This window comes from Urocitellus parryii, unplaced genomic scaffold, assembly GCF_045843805.1.
Source record: "Urocitellus parryii isolate mUroPar1 unplaced genomic scaffold, mUroPar1.hap1 Scaffold_79, whole genome shotgun sequence".
Taxonomy (NCBI): domain Eukaryota; kingdom Metazoa; phylum Chordata; class Mammalia; order Rodentia; family Sciuridae; genus Urocitellus; species Urocitellus parryii.
The window spans coordinates 901,009-922,358 of record NW_027554171.1 but is presented as its reverse complement, the minus strand read 5'-3'; positions in this window follow the sequence as shown (position 1 = coordinate 922,358).

The window sequence follows — 21,350 nt, the reverse complement described above, 5'->3', positions numbered from 1 at the left end:
GAGAATACTAAAAGCCTGGAGGAAATTCATTTTTCATATGAATGTACCAGATGAGACTCTTTAAGGCTTAGCAGAGTTTGACTGCTATAAAGGAGACTGAAGATGATGCTAAATGGCAATGTTGGAAGAAATTAGGTTTCCAGCAGAGTCAGGTTGCAGCAGCTTCACTAATATATCAGGTACTTAATTAAGAGTTCAGAAATAAGCCTTAGCAAAAAGAACCACACACAAAAGAGTAAAGGGAAAAAGGTAGACCTAAATTTGAAACCAAAATTGATTCATGCTGAAAATGTATGTGGCAGCCAGAAAGGAAAAAGAAAAAGAAAGGTGTGTGTGTGTGAAAGGAATCTGACGACAATCAAAGGGAGATCAGTAGAGGAAAGGGATCAGGGGAGAGAGGAAAGCAGGTAAAAGAGAAATACTCGAGAACGATATTGGCCAAGTTTTATCACTGTATTGTACATATGCATGCAAACATAACAACAAATCCCACCATTATGTACAAGTATAATGCACCATGAAATATGGAAATAAAGAAAAATACCAAACCTAGTGAGGCGCGGTGGAATATGCCTATAATCCCAGTGACTCAGGTGCATGAAGCAAGAGGATCACGAGCTCAAAGCCAGCCTTAGTAAATCGAGGTGCTAAAGCAGCTCAGCAAGACCCTGTCTCTCAATAAAATACAAAATAGGTCTGGGGATGTGGCTCAGTAATTGAGTACCCTGAGTTCAATCTCTGGAACCAAATAATAATAATAATAGTAATACCAAATCTAATATGATCAAAACAATTCACCAGTAATTAGCCTGCATGACAAATAAAACAGAATATCCTTTATAGGAAGACAACATAATCCAGACTTCCTATGATGTATCATCTATAAATGACCAGAATATAATTAAAAAAATTTTTTTTGGTACCAGGGATTGAACCCAGGGGTGCTTAACCATTGAGCCACAACCTCAGCACTTTTTTGCATTTTATTTAGATACAGGGTCTCACTGAGTTGCTAAGTGCATCCCTTAGTTGCAGAGGCTAGCTTTGATCCTCCCGCCTTAGCCTCCTGAGTCACTGGGATTATAGGCATGTAGAATATCATTAAATTTTGCCAGAATGCAAAGAAGATAGAAAAATGAGAACCACAAGAGAAAATATCACATATAAAAAAAGTTCCATGAGCTGACCCAGATGTTAGGATTAGCCGAAAAAAAATTTAAATAGTTTTAATAACTAATTTCAAGGAGTTAAAGAAAAGCTTAATCATAATGAATAAGTAGATATGGGTGTCAACATATAAATGAAAAAATTCTTTTAAAAGAAATAAAAAGTATAGTATTTGAAATGAAAAATTCATGAAACAAATCTATCATCAGATTGTACAGTGCAAAAACAGCAAAAAGTTAACTTGGAGATAGACCAATAAAAATTATCTGTTCTAAAAATCAGAAAGAAAAAAATAGAGACTTGGTTACTATCAGTACAAAGTGACCTAACATACATATAATTAGATTTCTAGAAGAATAGACGCATAAATTGTACAGAAAAAAATATTTAAGACAACGATGGCTAAAATTATCCCAAATTAACAAAAAAGATGTTAACAGATTTAGGAAACTCAGTGAATACTAAGGTTAGTTACAAAGCAAATCACACCTAGATGCATCAGAGTCAACTGTAAATAATCAATTAGGAGGAAAAAGGTCTTGAAGGCAATTAGAAAAAAGTGGTGTGTTTTACATTGGTAAAAATGACTAAAATGATAGCTGACTTCTTATCAGAAATGAGAGGTTAAAGTTAATGGAAAGGTTTAAGGTGCTAGAAGACAAAAACTGCTAATCCAGGATAAATACTCTTCAAAACTGAAAGCAGAATAGACTTTTTCAAATAAATAAAAAGAAAATTCAATACCAATAGATCTCTACTATTAATGCTAAAAGAACCTCTTCAGGATAAAAGGAGATGATCCATCAGGTAGAAACAGATGCACTGTGTGCTTTAGTTCACTGTGTAATAAACTTAATGGTTTAATATAAAAATTCTTTGTTATTTCTCCTTATTCTATGATTTGGCTTTACATAACCTGATGGGTCCTTTGCTCTAGGTATTTATTACTGCTTACGTGGTTTCCTTTAGCAGGAATTGTTTAACCAAAGGTAGAACTGACAAAATAGCTTCGTTTACATGTCTGCTAGCTCAACTGGTTGGGTCAGGCTTATCTCTTCAAATGCTTTTAGTCATTCAGTCATTCTAAAATTTTTTATTTGTTGATTAGATTTCTAGAGGATAATAGTAGAATGTATACACCTTCCCAGGGTGTTATGTCTAGGATTGGCATGGAATCACTTTCACCAAAAATATATTTTGTTCATTAAAACAAGACAAAAGACCAGCCCAGACTCAGTGGGTGGGAAAATAGATATTACTTCATAATGAGAGAAGCAACATGATACAGGAATGTGGAGAATTTGGGGTAGATATTTTTAAAGACAATGCACCATAAACAGAAATGAAAAGTACTAGAAATAGTAAAATGTAGGTAAATATAAAAGGCAATATGTATACATATTTATTCTTTTAATTTCTTGGAAACATGACTAAGGTAAAAAACATAGGGTATACAGCTGTAATATGTATGACGACAAAGCACAAAAGACTTGGGGAAATGTGAGAAAGTATCACAATTTAAACTATGAAAACTGTGATAAATTAAAGAATGCATTTCATAATTCCTGGAAACATTGCTAAAACAATAATGTAAAGCAATACAGCTAAAAGCTAGTGGATAAATTAAATAAAATTTAATTTTTATTTAATGTAATTTTATTTAATTACATTAAATAAAAATACATCATTAATAGTAAGCCAAGAAGAATGCAGAGGCTATACTAACATCAGATGAATTTAAATTCAAGATAAAGAGTTTTATAAGAGATAAGAAAGACATTTCATAATACTATAATGTGTTTTTTAAGAACACAGAAACATGACACCATACAACCAAACATTTATATGCCCCAAATATATGAAAGCTGACAAAACTGAAGAGATAAATCCATACTTTGAATTTTTAACAGCCTTTTAACAACTGATAGTAACAGTATAAAAAATCACTAATGATACACAAGAGTCTGAACAAAACTATCAACCACCTTAACCTTATTGACATTGACTGACAATGCCCAACAACTCCAGAATATATATTCTTTTCTAGTCCTCATGAAAATTTGCAAGATAGGTTATATTCTTGGCAAACTAATCAGTTTCAAAAAATTTTAAATATTGAATATCAGTTTGTTTGCTGATCACAGTAGAAATAAATGGGGTATTCTTTAATAAAACTGGTCATTAAATAAAAGCCCTGCAAATCATCAATAAACAGTGTTTTAGTTATCTATTGCTATATTTTTTAAAATTCCAAAATTTAGTGGCTTTAAAAAATAACCATTTGCCAGGAGTGGTGGTGCACACCTGTAATTCCAGTGGCTCAGGAGGCTGAGGTAGGAGGATCGAGAGTTCAAAGCCAGCCTCAGTAATGGCGAGGCACTAAGCAACTCAGTGACACCCTGTCTCTAAATAAAACACAAAATAGGGCTCGGGATGTGGCTCAGTGGCCGAGAGCCTCTGAATTCAATCCCCACTACCAAACAAACAACCATTTTATTTCTCATAATTTTGTAAGTCAAGACTTTAACCAAGGTTCTGCTCCAGTGTCACCTAGGCTCACCCATACAGCAAACGCCTGATTTAGACTACAAGGTCTGAGATGGCTTTGTATGTCTGGAACTAAGGTGCTGACTGTTGGCTTTATGTAGTCTCCCTTTCCATGTGGTCTTTCAAATGTCAGGGGCTTTCTTCAAATGGACTCTCCCTCTAGCAAGATAGCCTGGGCTTCTTTACAGTGTGGCACAGGGTACCAAAGAGAAGAAAAAACGAGTTTGTGCCTTTAAAGGATACAGTCAGTCCTTCCTCAAGTCTCAATCTTGGGTAGGATCTTGGTCCATGCATTTTGAGGGAATTTATAGTTGGATGACATTTTAATCTACATTACTATGTGAAATGTCTTTGTTTTTATGATTTCATTTTTGCTACATTGTTTCTTTTCCATACAATTAACTACAATATAGGATAATCTATTAACGATAATGTCTCTTCAATTGGTTGTGTGAAGCTTGCTCTATAATAATTTATATAGAAAGGACTCATGGGAATAATATTCTCTAAATGACAATTTCCTGATTTAAAAACATATAATTTGTAGCCAGTACAATAGTGCATGCCTATAATCCTAGCTACTCAGGAGGTTGACAAGTAGGAGAATGGTAAGTTTCAGGAGAGCCTGGGCAACTTGGTGAGACTCTGTCTCAAGGAAAACAAAAACAAAACAAACATTAAATGACTGCAGATGTAGCTCAGTGGTAGAGCACTCCTCAGTTCAATCCTCAGTGCTGGGGGGGAAAAAGGTCATTCATCACCATACTAAGATACTCCTTAGAGAAAAGTAATTGCAAGAACATTGTTCTCCTCCCTTGGGATATGTTTGTTTTTTTTTTCTAGATTGGAATCTAGAAAGCCTTTTGTGTGCTTTGTGCTCTCATTATGGTTATGTGGCTTTTTAAATCTTGTTCATGCCATTGGATATAATATCAGATTTTTTTTTCTGGTGGTGCTGGGGATTGAACCCAGAGCCTTGTGCGTGTGAGGCAAGTACTCTTCCAACTAAGCTATATCCCCAGCCCCAGTGGATTTGTTTTTTTGGAGGGGAATCTCTTCTCAACACATTTTGTGCCAGATTGTACTTGAGAAAGGGAAGTGATATGTACAGCATGGAACGATATTACTTTCTGATTTTCCCACTTTTTTTATCTTTTTAAAAAATTTATTTATTTTTAATCCTAACTTGTTATATATGACAGGATAATGCATTATAATTCATATTACACATATGGCACACAATTTTTCATATCTCTGGTTGTACACATAGTCACATCAGTTGTGTCTTTTTTTTAAGAGAGAGAGAGAGAGAGAGAGAGAGAGAGAGAGAGAGAGGGGAGAGGAGAGAGGAGAGAGATTTTTAAATATTTATTTTTTAGTACTGGGAATTGAACTCAGAGGCATGAACCACTGAGCCACCTCAGCCCTATTTTGTATTTAATAGAGACAGGTTCTCACTGAGTGCCTCGCTTTTGCTGAGGCTGGCTTTGAACTCATGATCCTCAGCTTCTGGAGTCACCAGGATTACAGGTGTGCACCACTGTGCCAGGCTAGAAAGAACTCTTGAATTAAGAAGCTCAGTAAGGGTGAAAGATCTATAGTGAAAATTACAGAACCTTAAAGAAAGAAATCAAAAAAAGACCTTAGAAGATAGAAAGATTTACCTTGCTCTTGGATAGGCAGAATTAATATTATCAAAATGACCACACTTCTAAAAGCGCTATACAGATTTAATGCAATTCCAATCAAAATCCCAATGACATTCCTCATATAAATAGAAAAACAATCATGAAATTCATCTGGAAAAATAAGAGACCCAGAATAGCTAAAGCAATCCTTATCAGGAAGAGTGAAGCAGGTGGCATCACTATACCAGACCTTAAACTATACTACAGAGCAACAGTAACAAAAACAGCATGGTATTGGCACCAAAACAGACTGGTAGACCAATGGTACAGAACAGAGAGAGGATACAGAGACTAACCCACAAAACTACAATTATCTTATGTTAGACAAAGGTACCAAAAACATGCACTAGAGAAAAGATAGCATCTTCAACAAATGGTGCTGGGAGAACTGGAAATCCATATGCAACAAAATGAAATTAAATCCCTATCTCTCACCATGCACAAAACTCAACTCAAAATGGATCAAGGACCTGGGAATAAAACCAGAGACTCTGCGTTTAATAGAAGAAAAAGTAGACCCTAATCTCCATCATGTGGGATTAGGCTCCAACTTCCTTAATAAGACTCTTTTGGTGCCAGAATTAAAATCAAGAATCAATAAATGGGATGGACTCAAACTAAAAAGTTTCTTTCTTCTCTGCAAAAGAAGCAAATCTGTGAGGTGAATAGCAAGCCTACATCTTGGGAGCAAATCTTTACCCCTCACACATCAGATATAGCACTAATCTCTAGGTATATAAAGAACCTCAAAAGCTAAACACCAAAAAAAAAAAAAACAAATAACCCAATCAATAAATAGGCCAAGGACCTGAACAGACACTTCTCAGAAAATAATATACAATCAGTCAACAAATACATGAAAAAATGTTCATCATTACTAGCAATTAGAGAAATGCAAATCAAAACCACTCTAAGATTTCATCTCACTCATCAGAATGGCAGCTATTATGGATACAAACCACAATAAGTGTTGGCGAGGATGTGGGAGAAAAAGGCACACTCATACACTGCTGATAGGACTGCAAATTGGTGCAGCCAATATGGAAAGCAGTATGGAGATTACTTGGAAAATTGGGAGTGGAACCACCATCTGACCCAGCTGTCCCTCTCCTCAATCTATACCCAAAGGACTTAAAAACAGCATACTACAGGACACAGCTGCATCAATGTTTACAGCAGCACAATTCACAATAGCTAAACTGTGGGACCAACCTAGATGCCCTTCAATAGATGAATGGATTAAAAACTGTGGTGTGTGTGTGTGTACACACACACATACAATGGAATATTATTCAGCAATAAAAGAAAATAAAATCATAGCATTTGTAGGTAAATGGATGGAATTAGAAAAGATAATGCTAAGTTAGCCAATCCCAAAAAACCAAATGCTGAATGTTTTCTTTGATATAAGGAGGCTGATTCATAGTGGGATAGAGAGTGGGAGATGGGAGGAACAACAAGCTCTAGATAGGGCAGAGGGGTTGGAGGGGAAGGGAGGAGGCATGAGGTTATTAAAGATGGTGGAATGTGATAATTATTATCCAAAGTACAGGTATGAATACAGGAACTGGGTGTGAATATACTGTGTATACAATCAGAGATATGAAAAATTGTGCTCTATATGTATAATAAGAATTACAATGCATTCTGCTGTCATATATGAATAAAAAATTCTAAAAAAGGTCAGTAAAACCCTCTCACACCAGCCCAGATTGACTCCCTATTGCTGATACAGGAAAACAGTCATTTTAAAAATAATCATGAGGAAAAAAACAAAACAAAACAAAACTCCTTTCAAGTCTGAAATTCAAATATTTCAGAACAGAAAACGGACAAAAAGATAAATAGTGGGGCTAGGGCTGTAGTTCAGTGGCAGAGTGCTTGCTCAGCATGTGTGAGGCACTGGGCTCGATCCTTAGCCACCACATTAAAAAAATAAAATAAGGGCATGCTGTCTATCTACAACTAAAAAAAAAAAAATATATAAATATATATATATATATATATATATATATATATATATATATATATATATATATATATAAAGAGAGAGAGAGAGAGAGAGAGAGAGAGAGAGACAGACAGACACCAAATCTGGGAAAAAAGAAAAAGGAAGACAAAATGATCTCCTACACCTCATGGGTCTTTTTTTTTAATATGTATTTTTTTAGTTGAAGTTGGACACAATGCCTTCATTTTTACTTCTGTTTTTATGTGGTGCTGAGGATTGAACCCAGGCCCTTGCACGTGTGAGGTGAGTGCTCTACCGCTGACCCACCACCCCAGCCCCCCACCTCATGGGTCTTAAAAGACCTAAAGCACATGACATAGTCAGCACTGTTGATGAACACAATAAATGTCCATAAATATCATTTGCAATTTAAAAAACATTCTACTATTGAGAAGAGGTATCACTGTGCAAAGCACCATCATAAAGATAGCAGGTTTACCAAATAAACTCCAGAGAAGAAGTCTGTGTCAAGAGAGAAAAGGTTCAAATTTAATCCTTGAGACTGACAGGACCATAAACATTAATATCATCACTTGGATTCAAAGTCCAGCTTCAAGGGAACAAGGATTACTCTGGCAGTTCTTGGACCAGGAAGCCTTAAGAATGTCAACAGATGACTATAGGGCTGGGTAGGAAAGAGAGGTGCCAGAGCAGGACACAGGACTACCCGTGGGGACGCATCTCACTCACACCCTAGCTTGAGGTGATGGAGTCACTGGCTCACCTAACCCCAACTCACTTCCTTCCTCCCGCTCTCTGATCCCTCCTCCAGCTGCAGGCAGGGCATCAGAGGCCCACTGGCTGTTCTCTGTCTCTCCCAGGATGGACTCCAGGTCTACGTCCTCCAGGATGCTCCCCTCAGAAGACAGCAGTTTATCCAAGCCAAATTTCAGTATGTCACTCAACTTGAATGAAGAAAATGAGAGATCCAGTTAGTTCTCATGAAAACACAGATGAGGATGTGTGACTTGCTAAGTGTCTAAATGACACCAGGTAATTCTTTCCCTGATGGACTTTCTTCTCTTCCATCACAAATGACACCTGCCAGGCTGTTTTGGAGTTGGATGAGGAATAAGCAGAGAGGTGATAAATGATGATCAGAGATGTTGACTTTGACAATTATTTACAATACCAAAAAAATTTTTTGGCCTCCAATTTTTTTGAGGAGTGGGGGCAGATAAAATGATTCCCAGCATCTTCTATAGCACTTCTCACCAGCAATTTTTACAGGCACTTCCAGCAGTCCCCAGAGAAGTCAGAGACCCTGTTGGCTACCTTCTTACCTCTCCCACTGCCAAACTCTTATAAAGAAAAGGTGCCACTGAATACCTCATCTCACCATGAGCTGCCACCTGTCCTTGCCAAGCCGCTTTGCTACTACAGTGCTTTATGGGACCCACTTTGGCAAAACCATAACCACCCTGATCACCAGACCCAAAAGCCCTTTCTCAATTTCAATCTCCCTGGATAGTCCTGCGGCACTCCCCATCCTGCCCTCTTGCTCCACCTAGGGGATATACTCAGCCTATTTCCTACGGCTATTGGAACCAGAATCTTAGATAGTGTTACCTGGCTTTCATTTGCTACTTGCAACTCTCCACCTCCCTAAGTACTATCTCTTAGGAATTCTGAACCAATTGGGATCCACATCATGGGACTTCATTTTCATTTTGCCCTTTTAGATTTGGTTAGTTATCTCTATATTGCCTATTCTGTAACTTGGAAACTTTAGCTTGAAAATATCCAAGATAAAAACTATGACAAAAACTAAGCAAAACCATAACTGTTATATTTATATTTAACCTTGGTGTACATATATATATATATATATATATGTATGTGTATATATATATAAAACCAAGCCAAATGGCTTTGGCATTTAGTACCCAAAACAGAAGAAAGCCAAGTATTTATGATGAGGCTCAGTCCATACTGGGACCCTTCACTCGTCCACTCCTTGGACTATGTCTCCTGGCTTCCCTCGATACTGCTCACTCACAACGTGTCTTTAAGGAACTACCCATTTTTTAAATGAAAACCACTTTATTATAGTAACTAAGAGCATGTAGTTGGAAGTTAAAGAGTGCTCGGATTAGAGTCATGAATCTGATGTTTGGAAAATTTCTTAAGATGGAGGTAAAGACAACGTCTATCTCATTTTTTTGTTATTCTTCTTCTGAAACAACTGGAAAAAGTGCACGTCACACAATGCTTAGCACACAGTAAGCATTCAATAAGTGTTCACCGCATCTTTATCTGTTCTCTGTTTCTGTTGTGTTCTCCTTCTAAGACAAGGAACCTGCTCTCCTTTTTCAGGACTTCACTGCTCTATACTGCTTAGATTTATCAAACCAGAACCACGTCTTTTACTATTAGATTCTTTTAATAACTTAAAAAAAATGTCCTGCTGTATTTTGAGACAAGGCAGTGAGTTATCACCCTTGTTCCTGGCAACCATAAATAACTCACAGTCTGGTGGGGAGGAAAGAATCAAGACAGAACCAGAGTGTGATTTCTTGCCATGGCTTGTGCAGGAAGTCCCACCGAGGTCCTCTCCACCAGCCCATAGTTTGTACTGGCCCCAAGATCTGGTCCCATGGCAGAGTTTGTGCCTGTGCATTTCACAATGATGTGCTAGCAGCCAATGTCATAGAGAAACCCCTGACTGAATGCCTGGAGCTCCCTCCACTGGGGAAGCATCGAGCATCTGAGAATTTGTCTCCTCTAACTCCTGACACCTGTGCCTTCACAACAGCCCATGATGAGCTCCTCTCCCAAGATCCTGTGAAGAAGTGTATTTAGACACCTACAGTGTACATGCACCTCTCTCTCAAGCTTTCACCTTCCATTTGAAATTGCCTCTTCAATAGTGTGAAAATAAAATGCACAGCCTGCCCAGCCACCATGATAGATGAGCATGCAGAAGACTCAAAACACAAAAGGCCAAAGACTCCAGTTACTCTCTAAGATATACAAACGTCAAGCAAACAAACAAAACCTAGAGTTCTTCTTTCAGGTTCTAGTACCCCCAAATCTGTGAACCTTTCCTGCAGGTCAGTGACTCCCTAACAAAAACAGCACCTTCCCTGTCTGCAATGCTGATGTGTAAAGATACAGATGTGAGAAAACTGCCATTTTTAAACTCATGCTTGGGCTAGTTGTAAATTTGATGATTCTGCTTGTAATACTGTGTAATTTTTTCCCTTTCACATACCTCTTGAATTTTTTGTTTGATAAGCTGATCCTTTTAAAGCCTGGTTTTTCTTGCAAACTTTTCTAATTCCTTTCTTTTCTGAGTCTCCTTCTAACAATAATGTATATTGATTTTTACTACAAACTCTGTTGACTAAAGCCTACATTATCTTCATCCTTCTAATTTCTATCCCTATCTCCTACTTTCTACTCTCATCTTTCAGGCTTAAAGCCATCTTTGAACTTGCTCTCTCTCACTGCCTGCCTCAAAACAAGAGCCAACTCCTGTCATTTCTCTGCAGTTTCCTACAGCAGATCTTCCCACAGCTACTACCTTTTCTCAGACATTTATTACTCTCTTCATGCCTGAATCATACTAGATACTAGGGGTTGATCTCTCTGCATCTAATCCCTCAAAACGACCTGGGGTATATTATAATATAGGTTCAATTTTATCTCAAAGGCTGCTGCTAAGGAATAACTCCAAACCTCTTACCAAAAGAGAGCTCTCTAGGATATTCTAAGACAGCATTTGACTCCCATCTAATTTTTCCTTCTTCAACAAATTAACTCTAGTGCTTTCATCCCTATATCCTATGGCATAATTTTGAATTCCTAATCTTGTTCACTCATCTCTGAGTATGGAATGAGTACTGTAAGTCACTACTCAAAGGGTCTGGGATTAAGGAGGAGGTATGAAACTAATCATCACTGATTTAAAGAAAAAAAAAGAACTTAAACAAATTCTGAGGTAACTAGTGGCACACTCATCTTTAGAAGCCATGAAGAGATTAGATCCATGATGTTCAGTTACATGCTCAAAGTCATCCATCCAATAAGGGATAAGATGTGAATTTCAATCCAAGTTAGATGGTTCAAAGCTCATTTTCTTTATTCTATTTTCTCTGCCTTTAAATGCCACCCTCATTTTTAGCTTGTATGGCACCTTGCATGTAGTTAGGTACTGAGAGGGTAAGAATTAGGCCAATGAAAAAATGGGTAATTTGCAACAATGGGTGGTTAATGCTGGTCCTTTTTATTTGCATTCTCATCCACAGAGAGTACTAGTTATAAATCATGAGACTCTAAAAAGAATACATTTTACCTGGAGGTCAGGATCAGCCAAAGGTTTCTGGGCTCCCAGAGTAAAATGGTCTCTTTCTATGATTGTGTTGGTGAGCTGCAGTTTGGAGGCTGCTTTCCTATAAACTATTTCTTCCACAGTGTCTCGGCCAATCAGCCGGATCACTTTCCCAGCCCTGTACTGGAGTCAAATGAGAGCAGTGTTAGGAGTCTGCAAAGCTGGGGAAAAAAGCATGCCAGGAAAATACACCCAAAAGGAAGCAGAACCAAATGCCACATTGAGGGAAAAAGGAAAAAGACACTGCTCATTGGGACCTGAGCATTTGTTAGAGAAATCTGGCCTCAACTTCTTCCTGAACTTTTCCCCAAAAGAGGAAGAGGAAGGAAGACGAAGTGACCACTATTGGGCCTTCATCTGTAGCCAGGATAACCCCTGGCAGGCATGTTACCTCAAGTCAAAGGGTAGCTGAACACAACTTTGTTTCCTCTTTGTGGTACTGGGAACCCAACCCAGGGGAGCTTTACCATGAAGTTATAATCCTAGCCTTAAAAAAAAAAAAAAAGTTTTGAGACAGGGTTTAGGTAAGTTGCAAGGTTGGCTTTAAACTTGATCTTCCTGCTTGTCTCCCATGCTGATAATGATTACAGGCATGTGCACCCACTGGCTTTAACTTCATTTTTAAACTGAATTAGGATCTAATGTGAGAAACATGAACTAAATAAATTCTAAGTTTCTTCTAATCATTTTGGAATTTAACTGTTCTTTTCAACAAAGTGAGTCTGAACTGATCATGTGACCACTGATCCCCCAACATGACTCTACAAGCCAGTAGCACAACGGGGTTCAAACCCAGTGGTCTCTAACTCCAACGTGGCACTGTTGTCAGGACTACACGGTCCACCTTCCTCCCCAATCCACAGCTGCAAGCCAACAGAGCAGAAAGGTGCCAATGTCTAACTCACTCACTTGTTCTGGCCAATTTGGTGAGCTCTGGCAGCTGCCCGCAAGTCATTTTGAGGATTAAAATCACTGTCAAAAAAAATAACAGTATCTGCTGCTTTTAAGTTCATGCCAACTCCACCTGAAAACCATAAAAAAAAGGAACATGATGAGCAACACACAAATAGGGAACTAGAAAATACACAAGGCAGGACTAGGTCCTAGTGAAAATCAGAAATCAGTCCAACTGACTGGTTTCATCCTTCAAACTGACATTTCTGCCCCAGACTTCAGGTTTGACCACCCTACAGTGGTCAAAAGTGCTACCTCACCTTCCATTGCATGAACTGGGAAAATTTAATTATCAAATATAACAGAATGAGAGGTAAGCAGAAGAAAAGGATGCTTAAGTTAATTGCCTGAAGACATTTAATATTTGTTTGAAAACCTTGATTGGATTTTGCTTCAAACAGTCTGTGAATAAGGACACAAGTTCTTTCAGAAAACAGCTCCAAAAATAAGAGGTCTGGGGGCTGCAGTTGTAGCTCAGTGATAGAACACAAGTGATAGAACACGTGAGGCACTGGGTTCCTTCCTCATCACCACATAAAAATAAATAAAATAAAGGTATCATCTGTTATGGTTTAGATGTGGTGTCCTCCAAAAGCTCACATGTGAGACAATGCAAGAAGGTTTGGAGGAGAAATGACTGGGATATGGCTTTAACCTAATCAGTGAATGAATCCCTAATGGGATTAACTGAGTGGTAACTGGGGCAGGTGGGTGTGGCTGGAGGAAGGGGTTCATCAGGCACATGGCTAAAGGGTATATATTTTGTATCTGGACAGTGGAGTCTCTCTCTCTCTCTGCTTTCTGATCACGATGTGAGCTGCTACCCTCAGTCACACACTCCTGCCATGATGCTGCCTCCCCTGGAGCTCCAAGGAATGGAGTCGGCCTTCTATGGACTAAGACCTCTGAAACCATGAGCCCTCCAATAAACATTCCTCCTCCACAGTTGATTCTGGTCACAGAGGTGAAAAAGCTGACTAAAACAGTGCCCATCTACAACTAAAAATGTATCTTAAAACAATGAGAGGTCTGCAGTGGGCAGTAAGAAACACACATGACCACACTTGCAGCTTCAACAAGGTAGGAAGACCTGACGCTAGCTATGATTAGAGCAGATGATACCTGCCTCTGAGTGGAGAAAACCTGAGAGTGTCTTCCTGTACTGGTTTCCACACTGATCAAAGAAGATGTCATAAAATCAGTTCAAGACAAGAACACTCAATGCAACAACTCTCTGCTCTTTCTCCAATGGTGCAGGAAAAGGCCAAAAGAGCACTTTGGGTTCAGGAATTTAGAGTACTAAGAAGCAAACTACAGGCTTCTCTTTGATAAATGTGGAAACTGTACAGAACACACTCTAGCCACGGTCGTTGGAGCTCATTGCTAAAACAGGCCTAAAAGGGCTTGTTCCAAGAACTGAATGAAGGGTTCCTTTCCACAAGGACTACTAACTCCCGGCTGGATGTAAGACAAGCCAGGCAGGAACATTCTCATTGAAGTCTTCCTATAAAATCAAAGTTGGAATAAAGAAATACTAATGACTGAATACGGAGAAAGGCTAAGTTATACCCAATAATAAGAGCTACACTTCTACTTTACTACTGCCAAGCACTGCTCATGGCACTTTACATGCATTGACTCTTTTAACTATCACAACAACCCTATGTCCTTGCTAGCACTATTCTCATTTTGCAGATGCTGAAATGGAAACAGCTAGATTAAGGGATTTATTTGAAGTTGCACCACTAGAAGATAAAACAGTCAGGATTCCATCCCATATTCCAGAATCTGAGGTCATTACTCCTGGGACAGAGACAGGGTCTCACAGTGTTGCCCAGGCCGGCCTTGAACTCCTGGGCTCAAGCCATCCTCCTGCTTCAGCCTCCTGAGTAGCTGGGACTGTAGGCATGCACTACTGTGCCAGGCTCCACAACCTTTTTATCCACTGTGTGCTAACTATCGAGGCAGTCATCTCATTTGAAAATGTGTTTGTGTTCCATAAGAATTATCTTTCTTGGGCTGGGGATGTGGCTCAAGCACAATTCACAATAACTGAACTATGAAGCCAATCTAGATGCTCTTCAGTGGATGAATGGGTAAAAGAAATGTGTCACGTATACACAATGGAATTTTACTCATCAATAAAAGAGAATAAAATCATGGCATTTGCAGGTAAATGTATGGCGTTGGAGAACATAATGCTAAGTGAAGTTAGCAAATCCCAAAACAACAAATGCTGAATATTCTCTCTGATATAAGGAGGCTAACTGATAGAGGGGTAGGGATGGGAAACATGGGAGGAATAGATGAAATCTAGATAGGGCAGAGGGGTGGGAGGAAAAAGAAGGGTAAGGGGACTAGCAAGGATGTTGGAATGTGATAGACATTATCCAAAGTAAATATATGAAGACACGAACTGGTGTCAACATAATTTATATACAACCAGAGATATGAAAATATGTGCTGTATATGTGTCATAAAAATTGTAATGCATTCTGCTGTCATTATGAAAATATGTGCTGTATATGTGTCATAAAAATTGTAATGCATTCTGCTGTCATTAATTTTTTTAAAAATCAATTTAAAAAACACTGGCAAAAAAGAAACAGAAAATGCAAAAAATAAAAATGAAAGAAAGAAAAAAAGAAATGAGAGAGTATATGCTAAAAACCAAAACCAAAACTAACAATAAAACCCCAGAATGCTTCCAGTAATCATACTGTAGAAGTATTGCAATTTTATTCTTTGACTGATATGTATTATGGGACAAAAGAAATGAGCATTTATGAGACATGAAAATTAAATTATTCCCTCTATGCTTCCAAACCAGAGTTATCAATATGGAAGAAACAGTATGCAAAAAAATAAAGATGATAAATAGAAGCTCTACTCTCAATTAAGTATCAATATACACATGGAAGTATAAAGTTCATAAGCATGTATGTATATACACACATAAAATATATACACACATATAAAGACACGATAAATATGTAAAATATATACATATATACATATAAAGATATAATAAGTAAATACTTATATATACACATATTAAAGTATATCCTCAAATCCTCCCATCCCCCTCCAGTCTCTCCCAGGTCCAGTGGAACTGAGGGGTCCCTGAGTGCTGAAAGAAGGATGTAGTAATCACTGTGACCCAGCATGCCTGGTGCAGTCAGCCAATGACAGCACCTCCTAGCACCCTGGTGAGTGGTGCTGGTAGGTGGGTGAGAGGCCATAGGTCAGAATGGCCACTCCCCCTTGTAGACCTATGCTCCACTTCCAGTGGCTGAGAAAGTGAGTGTTGCATTTGTTAAAAATAATGTGTCTCTGGGCATTGGTCCCTAGATCCTCCCTCATACCATGGCAGGTGAACTGGTGCTTGTCTTGTATCTTCCTCTGATGTGGCTGGGACAGGAAGCTCCTTGCTTGCCTGCACAGGGTGAGTCAGAGTGCTGTCCGTCCACCCGTCTGTGACATGGGCAGATTACTGGAGAGTGACCAGGATGCAATATTTCTCTTTGTGTATTTATATAATCTAATATAGAAGAGTATTTTAAAGCCACAATTAAATATCAAACTTTTTTCACTAAAATATATTTCTTCTTATACACATCAAATTTTGTCTCTTGTTATTATTATCCCATAGATTTCTTGTGTGCTATATAAGCATTATGAACCTTCGTAGATTATTTTCACTTATATATCTTTTGCTAGTATATGCAAACAATTCATGCTAAGGTTTTATTAACATTGAAGTGAATTATATCTGATCAATATATTAGTTTTCTTTGGGGATGCACTTAAGTAATTTTAAATGATACAGAAAATTAAACTCACACTGCCCTTAACATAACACTTTCTCTTCTGTTATTTAGTAAAAATGGATCACAAAACTGTTAAATTTGTGCTGTTCTGCTGACAGTAAAACTTAATGAATGCCTGTATGCTATCAAGTGCAAGTTAAAAGAGTAGAGCTAAAGAAATTTTTTTATTGTATGTGAAATGTGAGTATTTTAGAAAGCGAATTGGCTAAAAGCAATTTAATGAGGTACCTTCTAAATTGAGGTGATAAGAAGGCTTTGTAGTGCTGCAGTCCGGCTGGGTAAAATAACCGGGAGGTGATAAACAACTTGAAGGTTGAAGCAGGAACTGCTTTATTGAGGAGAAACTCAGAGGGAACTGAGCACGAACTCAAGGTAGTGGGTACCCAAGGTAGCAGGCACCACTTTATTGCGGAACAGCAGAGGAATATATACCTGATTACACACAGCTTGACTCAATTAGCATTATCTAGATACAGCAGTCAGCCAATAAGGAATCCTTATCATCTTAATGGCTCAGTGGCCTTGCCTCACAAACCACTCCTCCTGGCAAACTGCCAGATGCCATCTTGACTTGATTTGTGGTCCCCAACATTGTAGAAGTTGTGAGAAAGCAATTTAGATGTTCCTGATGATGTCTAAGAGGCCTGGGTGCCTAGAATCAATCTAAATCTGAAACTACTTCAAGGATATTGAATAGGAACACTGTGTCCTGTAACATTTTTGTATTTATCTTTGCTTGTTGATCTGCAATCACTCTTAAGACATTAACTATTTATTGTACTGTTCCATTTAAAGAGTCAGAGAATGAAGACATAAATCTCCAAAGACCAAAGTGATGTTCCTGAACAGGAAGTTTCTCTATGTGTCCTATATCCATGACTACTTTTTAATTTTTCATTATATTTCAACTATAATTGGAAAAACTCTCATATTACTTTCAGGTCTATATTCATTAAGTTTTGACTTATCTTTTGAATGTCCCAACTTCAAGAGATAAGTCAAAACTAATAAAAATAATTTATTATTTACCAAAGACATATTTAGCCTAAACTTCTACGATAAATATGTATTTGGTAAATAATAAATTAAAACACCTCATTATGTATAAAGCCATAAATAACTTTCTGCATCATTTATTATTTACTACCAGCAAGACATCTGTTAAGAGTTTACACACATTATCTAATTTAACCCCTATGGTTCCTAATAGGCTCCATTTAAAGATACTCAAAGATCCCTGACTTTTCCAAGTTTTGAAATATTAATGGAGAAAATGGGCATTTTAACCCAGTTCTTCTCAGGCTGAAAACCAAATATATTATTGTTTAAAATATTAAATACAAAATCATAACTGTGTGAAAAATTTAATGAGACAATTTTTAATTTTACATTGAATTGGCTTTATGTAGAAAAGGCTAACGTAAGAAAAGGTAATGAGAGATTTGACTGCAAAATTATTTTAAATGACTTCACAAAAAAAGAATCCATAAATTGCAGATAAAATTAGTATTATATCTATCAAATAGTAAAAATTTACATGAAAAAGTGATATTATCAATTGAAAAAAAAATAATGCTTCTACAATTAGGAAGAGACAGGGCACATACCTTACTAAATAAGAAATACAGAGGCAGCATTAACATATAAGAAATGCTGAAATACATACTAAATAATATGTAAAATTTTTAAGGTGAAAAATCATTTTAGAATTTGGAGATGGGCAAGATTTTTCTAAAAAATCTAAAAATATTTGTAAAAGAAAAAAATTGCTTTGAAAGAAAGAAAAGGGAATTCCAGGTTTTAAATATGTTGAAAGGAAGAGAGAAAAAAAGGAAAAGGAAGAGTAATCAATATGAAAATCACTCAAATCAGTCAATGCAATGAAAAACCAAAAAAAAAAAAAAAAAACCCAAATAAAAAACACCAATGTGCAACAGAATGATCAAATTTACTGGATTTAAAGTCCACTACTTATGGTGAAAAAAGATAAATTTATTACCACCATATATTACAAAGGTAATATATTACCTTAGATTAGAAAAATGAAGAACAGTGTTACTTTATTAGATAATATACAACTTATGCAAATGCCTGGAATTTTATTGAGTTTGAAGCTGAGAATTAAACCAAGTGTCACAAAGAGATTAATAGATTATCTCTTAGTGATAACATTTTTTTAAAATTTTTTGCCTACTAAGAGTTGTTTCAGAGTAATGTCTTTATTGTTTCCACAATTAAATAGCTGAAAACAACTGTGTTGTAAAAGATGGAGGACAATGGGAAAAGTTTAAGCTGCATTTGGACTAATCAAAGAGCAAATTAATGTATTTTCTGATTTTAAAAAATACTAAAAAATATGAACACCTTTTAGCTCATGAATATTCTTCCAAAATATAACAAGTATCATATATATATATATATATATATATATATATATATATATATATCTACTTATATATGAAGATTACTGTGACATTTTTTATAGCATCTGAAAATTGGGTGTAGATTCTACAAGTCTATATAAAGGAATGGATTTAATTTTAGCATATCCATTATGTGAAAAAAAATTATTAACTTAAAATTATGATGCCAATTTATTTACTCTAATAATAGGTATAAAAAGGTAATAAAGTTGAAAAACACATGTTTGATCCTGGTTTTGAAAAATGCTAATCCAGTAGTAATGATTCATAAGATTATACAGAAAATATTAGCCATAATCAAGATAATTCTTTTTTATTTTACACTGAACTTTATGAACATAAAAAATTGACATCCTATTCCTAAAGTATTGTTAGATGTTTGACAATAGGTAGAAATAACACAAAATCAGAGAATGAGTACTAATGCTAAAATTTAACCTACAACTTTATTTCCACCTATGTGAATAATGAAACACATTATTTTTAAGTGTTCCTCATTCTTTGGTCATTTGAAAATGTAAGGCTGTATATGAATATACTTTGAACATGAAATAATATTTATAAAATTACTTTTTTTCAGAATAAAGTTTTAGAACCCCTAAATTTTCTTATGCTTCATAAAAGCACTATTGTGGTTCTTACCAGGCCAATAATAATAACACTAATAATAAAAAATTTTTCAAGGCTGAGATTTCCCTTTCATGCTCAGAAGATAAACAGACAATTGGCACCAAATTATAGATTTGGGACAAACAAAACCTTGATCCGTCAGTACAAGTAGAGAAAGTGAAGCTCAAGTGCTACAAAAGGATTTGATAGTACAACAGTTTGTTTCTTTGTTTGTTTTGGTACCAGTGATTGAACTCAGAGGCCCTGGACTACTGAGCCACATCCCAGCTCTATTTTGCATTTTTTAGATATTTTTTAGTTGTTGATGGACCTTTATTTATTATTTATTTATATGTGGTGCTGAGAATAAAACACAGGGCCTCACACATGCTAGGCAAACACTATATTATGAGCCACAACCCCAGCCCTCATATTTTGTATTCTTATTTAGAGATGGTCTCACTGAGTTGCCTAGCGCCTTGCTGTTGCTAAGGCTGCCTTTGAACTCATGCGCCTCTAAGCCACTGGGATTACAGTTGTGCACCACCGTGCCTGGCTGATAGCACAACAATTTATTAAAGCAGAAGCATCTTCTGTGAATTTATTGGACAGCTTCTGCTAACACCCTTTCAAGTGCAATCATGGGTTTCTTTCATTCTAACTGATGACTGATTCCTTTCTCTTCTTCTGTCCAGATAACTTTAAGCTCCTCATCTTTATTGAATCTAACTTAGAAAACAAATGTGTTGTATTCTAACATCAAATATGAAACACATTTTTGTAATAGAATATTGTTGTCTTTGATTTTCCATATTATATCCCTAAAATCACAGACACTTCGAAAAGACATTACATTGTGTTTTATGAACATTCCAAATAATAAGTAGCTAAGATAAATATTTTCTGAACTCTGAATGTTAAAATCTGGTACTTCTTTATATTCTCATATTCTAAAATAGCTACTATTACTTCTTTGTATTTTCATATTCTAAAATAGCTAATATGATGGGCATAGGTGTTCAAACTGGAGAGATTGAGTAGGGGTTGAAAATTGTTCGCCTTGGTTTCTTCTACTTTAATTATCATTTTTAGTTGAGTTCCCCTTAATTTTATGTTGGAATACTATAATAATATTCTGACTCTCCTGTGTGTGTGTGTGTGTGTGTGTGTATTTTTCAATTTACTCTTTAAGCTCATATGTCTGATATCAGCACCTCCCTATATAAGCACCGTAACTGTTCCCAGTAAAAAGCAAAAGCAGACACACTTTAAATTTTGCATCTACAAATGTTACTTTCAATACATCATCATTTTGTTGTTAACAAGTTAAATATTCTCCAATTCTCCTTCTTCTATCCTCTTTGTTATTACCACAAATCAGTGTTCTGGGGTGGGAGACTCCCCTGAGAACATCTGAAAATGCCTAAAGATATTGAGATATTGTTATACTGGAGGTGAGGGAAATATTACTGACATCTAGTGAGTAGAAGCCTTGGTTACTGATAAACTACTACATTTTTACAGCAAAACCCCCAACAGCACAGAATTCTGCAATGCAGAACCATCATAATGCTGAGGTCCAGAAACTGCCTGAGATCAAGACATCATTAACTGGTAAGTAGATACCTGAAACAACAGGATGAATGAATGATCTCTCACTGTTGCTCTGGCTCCCATCCAAGACAAATTTCCACACTATAGCAGAGCCAGTCTGTCCAAAATGTAAAAAGAGCCTGTATTTTATACTTAAAACTTCAATTACTTAGTACAAGGGATGGAAAGCATTAT